The sequence below is a fragment of the Bombina bombina genome, chromosome 5 (assembly GCF_027579735.1).
Source record: "Bombina bombina isolate aBomBom1 chromosome 5, aBomBom1.pri, whole genome shotgun sequence".
Lineage (NCBI taxonomy): Eukaryota > Metazoa > Chordata > Amphibia > Anura > Bombinatoridae > Bombina > Bombina bombina.
Genome location: NC_069503.1, coordinates 1087884645 through 1087894413, shown reverse-complemented (window position 1 = coordinate 1087894413; position 9769 = coordinate 1087884645). Strand labels below are relative to the sequence as shown.

Sequence of the window (9769 nt, the reverse complement as noted above, 5' to 3'; positions counted from 1 at the left end):
CGGAGTGGCAGATTAGGGGTTACAAATTTTATTTTAGTGTTTGCGATGTGGGAGGGCCTCGGTTTAGAAGTTAATAGGTAGTTTATGGGTGTCAGTGTACTTTTTAGCACTTTTGCTATGAGTTTTATGCTACGGCGTTGTACCATAAAACTCTTAACTACTGACTTTAAAATGTGTTAGGAATCTTGGAGGTAGAGGGTGTACCGCTCACTTTTTGGCCTCCCAGGACAGACTCGTAATACCAGCGCTATGGAAGTCCCTTAGAAAAAAGCGTTTACGAAGTTTACGCAAGTCGTTTTGCGGTAAGGCCAAAGAAGTGTGCGGTGCCCCTAAACCTGCAAGACTCGTAATAGCAGCGGTAGTGAGAAAGCAGCGTTAGGACCTGTTAACGCTGCTTTTTCAGCCTAACGCAAAACTCGTAATCTAGCCGTTAATTTATTAACATTTGCATGCAGATTTACACTAAACATCCCCATTCTACACAAGCAAGTTTAAAAGGTAAACTACATGTCAGCCTAAAATATCACACAAGAATAAATATACACTCCAGTTGTTGTGCTTCTAGTATTGGTTATTGGATCAGCAATATTTTTCACAGCAATTCTCTGTAGCTCCAGAGTGGTAATTACCTTATGTGTACATAGATTTGCTGGTTAAACAGTGACAACATTACATGCTCAAACGAACAACAGCATGTAAAATGTTTCAATATGATGGTCATTTAAGATATGTTTGTGTTTCAAAATATTTGTATTTATTTAGTGTTGAAACATACAATTAGGTTTGTTTAAATTTATGTTGCATAGACATTTTTAATTTTTTCTTATATGTGTAAAGAAATTATATATATATATATATATATATATATATATATATATATATATATATATATATATATATATAAAATATATATATATATATTGCATAAAGTGCACTCCAACACCTATCTGCAACACAAGGTGCTAGAGTTAAATCAATACTGTTCAACACTGTGAATACAGCCACAGACTTTGCACCTTTTATATATTTATTGCGACCTGGGTGCCGGCTATGTGAAGGGCATGGTTGGCACTCATTGCATTCCAAAGAGCTTAATTGTACACACTTTGTGCTATATTACAAGTAGTGCGCAAACTATTGTGTTTTTTCTGCTTTTTGAGCACATCAGAAATAGCTTACATATTACAAGTTGAAAGTTAATGCGGTCGCTCGAGCACAATTTATAAAAATGTTATAAGGGCTCAAAGGTATATGGTATAATTGCTGTAACATATATATATATATATATATATATATATATATATATATATATATATATATATATACACACACACACACATAGACATGTCTAAATATGTTCAGATGTATTTATGCATTTTATATTTCAATGTTTTTAACATAGGGGAGTATGTTCCAAGTATTTTAAATATATATATATATATATATATATATATATATATATATATATATATATATATGTTCTATATGGAGAATATTTTAATTTAAAATATGCAAATTGCAAACCGTGTTTAGTGCGGTAGGTCTAAAGCAGTGTCAGGTTAGCGCGCTTGAAGATAGTTATATATACAGGTATAGCCCAGATAGCAAGGATAACTTGCCACAAACCTGTAGCAAGTTTTCACTAGATATGTGCAATTCGTTTCGGATCGATTCGGAAATTTGGAAAATTCGGCAAATTCGGAGATTCGGATCGAACCGAATTTCCGAATTAAAATACTGCCGAATTTACCGAATAAATCCGAATTAGTTCGGATTTATTCGGTAAATTCGGATGGCCATGGATTACACTAGTATTGTACAGTATATTAGGTTATATCACTCTGCTATGGGTTACACCTAATATACAGTACATAATACTAGTCTAATCCCACCTAACACTTACCGAAATTCCGAATTTCCGTATCGAACCGAATCCAGCTGAATTTCTTCAAATCCGAATGAATCCGAAACGAATCTGAACCAAATCGATTCAAAATTTTCTGAATTCGAATCGATCGAACCGAAATTCGAAAAATTACAAATCCATCCGAACCGAACCAAATTTTTTCGCCATGCACATATCTAGTTTTCACTTTAAGTCTGCTTAACTTGCTGCAAGTTTGAACTGGCAAGTGTGTTTACTTGCAGCATAATTGCTGCACAAGTTCTAGTTGACGCTTTTTCAACTTGCAGCAATTTTTCGTGGAAAGTCTCTAGCAAGAGGTAATTTGTAATTTTGAGACAAGTTAGCATCAAGAGTTCTACAAGTCTCCTGCAAATATTTGTTAAGTCAACAGCAAGAGCTCTGCAGGTTTGCAGCAATTTTCTGACAAGTCAACAGCAAGAGCTCTGCAAGTCTCCTGCAAATATTTGTTAAGTCAACAGCAAGAGCTCTGCAGGCTTGCAGAAATTTTCTGGCAAGTCACCAGCAAGAGCTCTGCAAGCCTCCTGCAATTTTCTGACAAGTCAACAGCAAGAGCACTGCAAGTCTCCTTTAATATGCTGACAAGTTGATAGCAAGGGCTCTGCAATTCTGTTGCAAACCTCAGACAACTCAATAGTAAACGTGCTGTAAGTCTGTGGCAAATCTCTGACATGTATGTCACAATTAAGTGCAGTATCTGTCACAAGTGTCTGCCATAAGAGCACTGCAAGTTCACTGTTATATGTGTAGATTCGAATTACAAATTAATAATTTGTTAATATTAAAATGTTTTTTTCTTCAAAAGTTAGTTTATGTAAGTTATTTGTATGAATTTAATTTCAGAGTTGTAGCTATATATTATCTGATAAAATATACTATGTCAGCTAATATATTACTTGAAGTATTCTAATATTAGTGTTATAACAAAAATATCATTATCTCGGTTACGGTAGGACAGGCTTTAAGGCATTCTGCTTATACAGTGATTGTCAGTTCTGTCAAAATGTTCGATATGTTTAATGCTTGCACCCCTATTTCAGTGGTTTTTGACAGCATTGTGTGTACTGTATATGTATAAGACCTAGTTTTATTGTGCACATATTATATGAAAATGCAAACATCTCATTATGTTTTTATATGCATTTACAAATAAAGAAGTCTATGTTTCTTTGTTCTACTTACAGCGATTTTGGTGGGGGTCTGGAATCTAACCCGCTGTATAAATTGGGCCCTGCTTTAATATATTAAAACTTGGAAAATAATGTTTTTACATTTTTACTTGATTATTTTTTTTAATTGTTTCTGAATATTAGTTTTACAATTATTACCTTATCTATTTCTGTTAGTTATATAAAAACAATTATTGTATACAACTGAAGTTGTGTGGAAATCACCAAGCCAGAATGTAAACTTTGACAATCATTTTCCTTTTTGTCTTGATTTCATACATTTACAGAACTGAATTCATTTTTGCTTTTATGGTTAATGTGAGGGTTAATCTCAATACTATATGAATATAAAAAATATTAATTAAAAAGGGTTTTAGAAATCACTCAAAAACAGCATTAACTCTTACACAAGTAATTCAAACTTTTATTAGTTGCACATTTTCCAGTGATTATAACATTTTAAACATGGCATTGTAAAAAAAACAACATAACGGCATAAGTTACAAGACAAACAATAATTTTAACAGAACAAAATATATAAGATGATGACCTCTGCTATGATGTTAAATTTGGCACCGGCCTGTAAAATAAAAATATATATATAAATGTGAGCACCTTGTCTGAATTGTTTAGCCTAAAGCATAACTATAATTTCTAGATCTAAAAAAGGGAATTTGACAGATGGTACAACATATAGCAGTATTTCAACTTCAAGGTTGTGAAGAATACATTTTTTTTTTTTTTTTAATATATACATGGTCAGATTAATTTCTCACATTAATTAAATTTTCCACAGTCCTTATCATACATATATGGGGTAGATTTATCAAATGCCGGGCAGACATGATTCTCTGTAATGAATCATGTCCGCCTGACATCGCTACGCATACGCTGTCTGCATTTAACATTGCACAAGCATTTCTATTAAAATGCTTGTGCAATGCTGCCCCCTGAACATTCGCGGTCAATCGGCCGCTAGCAGGGGGTGTCAATCATCCAGATCGGATCGGGATAATTGCAGCCCGCCACCTAAAAGATGGCGAAGAAGTTATAGAGCAGCAGAAGTTAAGGAGCAGCGGTCCTTCCCAAAGGGATCTGATATATTAGAGAACCATTTTTGAAGGGTGTGTTTTATTCACTTCCACAATGCCATAATACAGTGTGAAGTGTTTGCTTATTTAAAGAAACATACAGGGCTAGATAACAAGTGGGCAATAATTTATTGCCCGTTTGCGGGAGAGCGAAAAATTAAACAGCCATTACAAGTGGCTAGCAATTAGCGCTCAGTAAATTAAGCGCCTAGATTTTGAGTTCTGCGGTAGCCGTCAAAAGCAGCGTTAAGGGCTCCTAACGCTGCTTTTGGCCGCCCGCTGGTATTTAGAGTCAGGCAGGAAAGGGTCTAATGCTCACTTTCAAGCCGCGACTTTTCCATACCGCAGATCCCCTTACGCCAATTGCGTATCCTATCTTTTCAATGGGATCTTCCTAACGCCGGTATTTAGAGTCTTGGCTGAAGACTCCAGCCGCAGAAAAAAGTCAGTAGTTAAGAGCTTTCTGGGCTAACGCTGGTTTATAAAGCTCTTAACTACTGTGCTCTAAAGTACACTAACACCCATAAACTACCTATGTACCCCTAAACTGAGGTCCCCCCACATCGCCGCCAATATAATAACATAATTTATGTAAGAACTTACCTGATAAATTCATTTCTTTCATATTAGCAAGAGTCCATGAGCTAGTGACGTATGGGCTATACATTCCTACCAGGAGGGGCAAAGTTTCCCAAACCTCAAAATGCCTATAAATACACCCCTCACCACACCCACAAATCAGTTTAACGTATAGCCAAGAAGTGGGGTGATAAGAAAAAAGTGCGAAAGCATAAAAAAAATAAGGAATTGGAATAATTGTGCTTTATACAAAAAAATCATAACCACCACAAAAAAGGGTGGGCCTCATGGACTCTTGCTAATATGAAAGAAATGAATTTATCAGGTAAGTTCTTACATAAATTATGTTTTCTTTCATGTAATTAGCAAGAGTCCATGAGCTAATGACGTATGGGATAATGACTACCCAAGATGTGGATCTTCCACGCAAGAGTCACTAGAGAGGGAGGGATAAAATAAAGACAGCCAATTCCGCTGAAAAAAATCCACACCCAAAATAAAGTTTAAATCTTATAATGAAAAAAACTGAAATTATAAGCAGAAGAATCAAACTGAAACAGCTGCCTAAAGTACTTTTCTACCAAAAACTGTTTCAGAAGAAGAAAACACATCAAAATGGTAGAATTTAGTAAAAGTATGCAAAGAAGACCAAGTGGCTGCTTTGCAAATCTGATCAACTGAAGCTTCATTCCTAAACGCCCAGGAAGTAAAAACTGACCTAGTAGAATGAGCTGTAATCCTTTGAGGCGGAGTTTTACCCGACTCGACATAAGCATGATGAATCAAAGATTTTAACCAAGATGCCAAAGAAATGGCAGAAGCCTTCTGACCTTTCCTAGAACCGGAAAAGATAACAAATAGACTAGAAGTCTTTCGGAAATCCTTAGTAGCTTCAACATAATATTTCAAAGCTCTAACTACATCCAAAGAATGCAACGACTTTTCCTTAGAATTCTTAGGATTAGGACACAATGAAGGAACCACAATTTCTCTACCAATGTTGTTAGAATTCACAACCTTAGGTAAAAATTTAAAAGAAGTTCGCAACACCGCCTTATCCTGATGAAAAATCAGAAAAGGAGACTCACAAGAAAGAGCAGATAATTCAGAAACTCTTCTAGCAGAAGAGATGGCCAAAAGAAACAAAAAACTTTCCAAGAAAGTAATTTAATGTCCAGCGAATGCATAGGTTCAAACGGAGGAGTTTGAAGAGCCCCCAGAACCAAATTCAAACTCCAAGGAGGAGAAATTGACTTAACAGGTTTTATACGAGCCAAAGCTTGTACAAAACAATGAATATCAGGAAGAATAGCAATCTTTCTGTGAAAAAGAACAGAAAGAGCAGAGATTTGTCCTTTCAAGGAACTTGCAGACAAACCTTTATCCAAACCATCCTGAAGAAACTGTAAAATTCTAGGAATTCTAAAAGAATGCCAAGAAAAATGATGAGAAAAACACCAAGAAATGTAAATCTTCCAGACTCGATAATATATCTTCCTAGATACAGTTTTATGAGCCTGTAACATAGTATTAATCACAGAGTCAGAGAAACCTCTATGACTGAGAATCAAGCGTTCAATCTCCATACCTTCAAATTTAAGGATTTGAGATCCTGATGGAAAAAAGGACCTTGCGACAGAAGGTCTGGTCTTAACGGAAGAGTCCACGGTTGGCAAGTGGCCATCCGGACAAGATCCGCATACCAAAACCTGTGAGGCCATGCTTGAGCCACCAGCAGAACAAACGAGCACTCCTTTAGAATCTTGGAAATCACTCTTGGAAGAAGAACTAGAGGCGAAAAGATATAGGCAGGATGATACTTCCAAGGAAGTGACAATGCATCCACTGCCTCCGCTTGAGGATCCCTGGATCTGGACAGATACCTGGGAAGCTTCTTGTTTAGATGAGAAGCCATCAGATCTATTTCTGGAAGTCCCCACATTTGAACAATCTGAAGAAATACCTCTGGGTGAAGAGACCATTCGCCCGGATGTAACGTTTGGCGACTGAGATAATCCGCTTCCCAATTGTCTATACCTGGGATATGAACTGCAGAAATTAGACAGGAGCTGGATTCCGCCCATACCAGTATTCGAGATACTTCTTTCATAGCCAGAGGACTGTGAGTCCCTCCTTGATGATTGACATATGCCACGGTTGTGACATTGTCCGTCTGAAAACAAATGAACGACTCTCTCTTTAGAAGAGGCCATGACTGAAGAGCTCTGAAAATTGCACGGAGTTCCAAAATGTTGATTGGTAATCTCACCTCCTGAGAATCCCAAACCCCTTGTGCTGTCAGAGACCCCCAAACAGCTCCCCAACCTGTCAGACTTGCATCTGTTGAAATCACAGTCCAGGTCAGAAGAACAAAAGAAGCCCCCTGAACTAAACGATGGTGGTCTGTCCACCATGTCAGAGAGTGTCGTACAAACGGTTTTAAAGATATTATATCTTTGTATAATCCCTGCACCACTGGTTCAGCATACAGAGCTGAAGAGGTCGCATGTGAAAACGAGCAAAGGGGATCGCGACCGATGCAGCAGTCATAAGACCTAGAATTTCCATGCATAAGGCTACCGAAGGGAATGATTGAGACTGAAGGTTTCGACAAGCTGAAACCAATTTTAGACGTCTCTTGTCTGTCAGAGACAGAGTCATGGACACTGAATCCATCTGGAAACCCAGAAAGGTTACCCTTGTCTGAGGAATCAATTAACTTTTTGGTAAATTGATCCTCCAACCATGTTCTCGAAGAAACAATACAAGTCGATTCGTATGAGATTCTGCTAAATGTGAAGACTGAGCAAGTACCAAGATATCGTCCAAATAAGGAAATACCACAATACTCTGTTCTCTGATTACAGAGAGAAGGGCACCGAGAACCTTTGTAAAAATCCTTGGAGCTGTTGCTAGGCCAAACGGCAGAGCCACAAACTGGTAATGCTTGTCTAGGAAAGAGAATCTCAGAAACTGATAGTGATCTGGATGAATCGGAATATGCAGATATGCATCCTGTAAATCTATTGTGGACATATAATGCCCTTGCTGAACAAAAGGCAGAATAGTCCTTATAGTTACCATTTTGAATGTTGGTATCCTTACATAATGATTCAATATTTTTAAATCCAGAACTGGTCTGAAGGAATTCTCCTTCTTTGGTACAATGAAAAGATTTGAGTAAAACCCCAGCCCCTGTTCCAGAACTGGAACTGGCATAATTACTCCAGCCAACTCTAGATCTGAAACACATTTCAGAAATGCTTAAGCCTTCACTGGATTTACTGGGACACGGGAAAGAAAAAATCTTCTTGCAGGAGGCCTTATCTTGAAGCCTATTCTGTACCCTTGTGAAACAATGTTCTGAATCCAAAGATTGTGAATCGAATTGATCCAAATTTCTTTGAAAAATCGTAATCTGCCCCCTACCAGCTGAGCTGGAATGAGGGCCGCACCTTCATGTTGACTTGGGAGCTGGCTTTGGCTTTCTAAAAGGCTTGGATTTATTCCAGACTGGAGATGGTTTCCAAACTGATACTGCTCCTGTACTGGAAGGATTAGGCTTTTGTTCCTTATTGTGACAAAAGGAATGAAAACGATTAGTAGACCTAAATTTACCTTTAGATTTTTTTATCCTGTGGTAAAAAAGTTCCTTTCCCCCCAGTAACAGTTGAAATAATAGAATCCAACTGTGAACCAAATAATGTATTACCCTGGAAAGAAAGGGAAAGCAAAGTTGACTTAGAAGACATATCAGCATTCCAAGTTTTAAGCCATAAAGCTCTTCTAGCTAAAATAGCTAGAGACATATACCTGACATCAACCCTAATGATGTCAGGTATATGTCTCTAGCTATTTTAGCTAGAAGAGCTTTATGGCTTAAAACTTGGAATGCTGATATGTCTTCTAAGTCAACTTTGCTTTCCCTTTCTTTCCAGGGTAATAAATTATTTGGTTCACAGTTGGATTCTATTATTTCAACTGTTACTGGGGGGAAAGGAACTTTTTTACCACAGGATAAAAAATCTAAAGGTAAATTTAGGTCTACTAATCGTTTTCATCAACCCTAATGATATCAAAGATGGCATCACAAATAAAATTATTAGCATGTTGAAGAAGATTAACAATGCTATGAGAATTATGATCTGTTACTTGTTGCGCTAAAGCTTCCAACCAAAAAGTTGAAGCTGCAGCAACATCCGCTAAAGATATAGCAGGTCTAAGAAGATTACCTGAACATAAGTAAACTTTTCTTAGGAAGGATTCAATTTTCCTATCTAAAGGATCCTTAAAGGAAGTACTATCAGCCGTAGGAATAGTAGTACGTTTAGCAAGAGTCGAGATAGCCCCATCAACCATAGGGATTTTGTCCCAAAACTCTAATCTGTCAGATGGCACAGGATATAATTGCTTAAAACGTTTAGAAGGAGTGAAAGAATTACCCAAATTATTCCATTCCCTGGAAATTACTTCAGAAATAGCATCAGGGACAGGAAAAACTTCTGGAAATAACTACAGGAGATTTAAAAACCTTATTTAAACGTTTAGATTTAGTATCAAGAGGACCAGAGTCCTCTATCTCTAATGCAATTAAGACTTCTTTAAGTAAAGAACGAATAAATTCCATTTTGAATAAATATGAAGATTAATCAGCATCAACCTCTGAAACTGAATCCTCTGAACCAGAGGAAACATTATCAGAATCAGAATGATGATGTTCATTTAAAAATTCATCTGAAAAATGAGAAGTTTTAAAAGACCTTTTACGCTTACTAGAAGGAGGAATAACAGACATAGCCTTCTTAGTGGATTTAGAAACAAAATCTCTTATGTTAACAGGAACACTCTGAGTATTAGATGTTGATGGAACAACAACAGGTAATGTAACATTACTAAAGGAAATATTATCTGCATTAACAAGTTTGTCATGACATTCATTACAAACAACAGCTGGAGGAACAGATACCACAAGTTTACAGCAAATACACTTAACTTTGGTAGATCCA

The 9769-nt window shown here is 36.8% G+C and overlaps 1 long non-coding RNA gene across 1 annotated transcript in view; it reads right to left on the bottom strand.

Moving 5' to 3' along the window:
- Window positions 1-3489: 3489 nt before the first annotated feature.
- The window catches only part of LOC128661161 (uncharacterized), a 27950-nt gene continuing 21670 nt past the window's right edge, over window positions 3490-9769 (bottom strand). The window contains exon 2 of the long non-coding RNA XR_008402607.1: window positions 3490-3673. This is a non-coding gene — a long non-coding RNA (uncharacterized LOC128661161). The remainder of the gene's footprint in view (window positions 3674-9769) is intronic.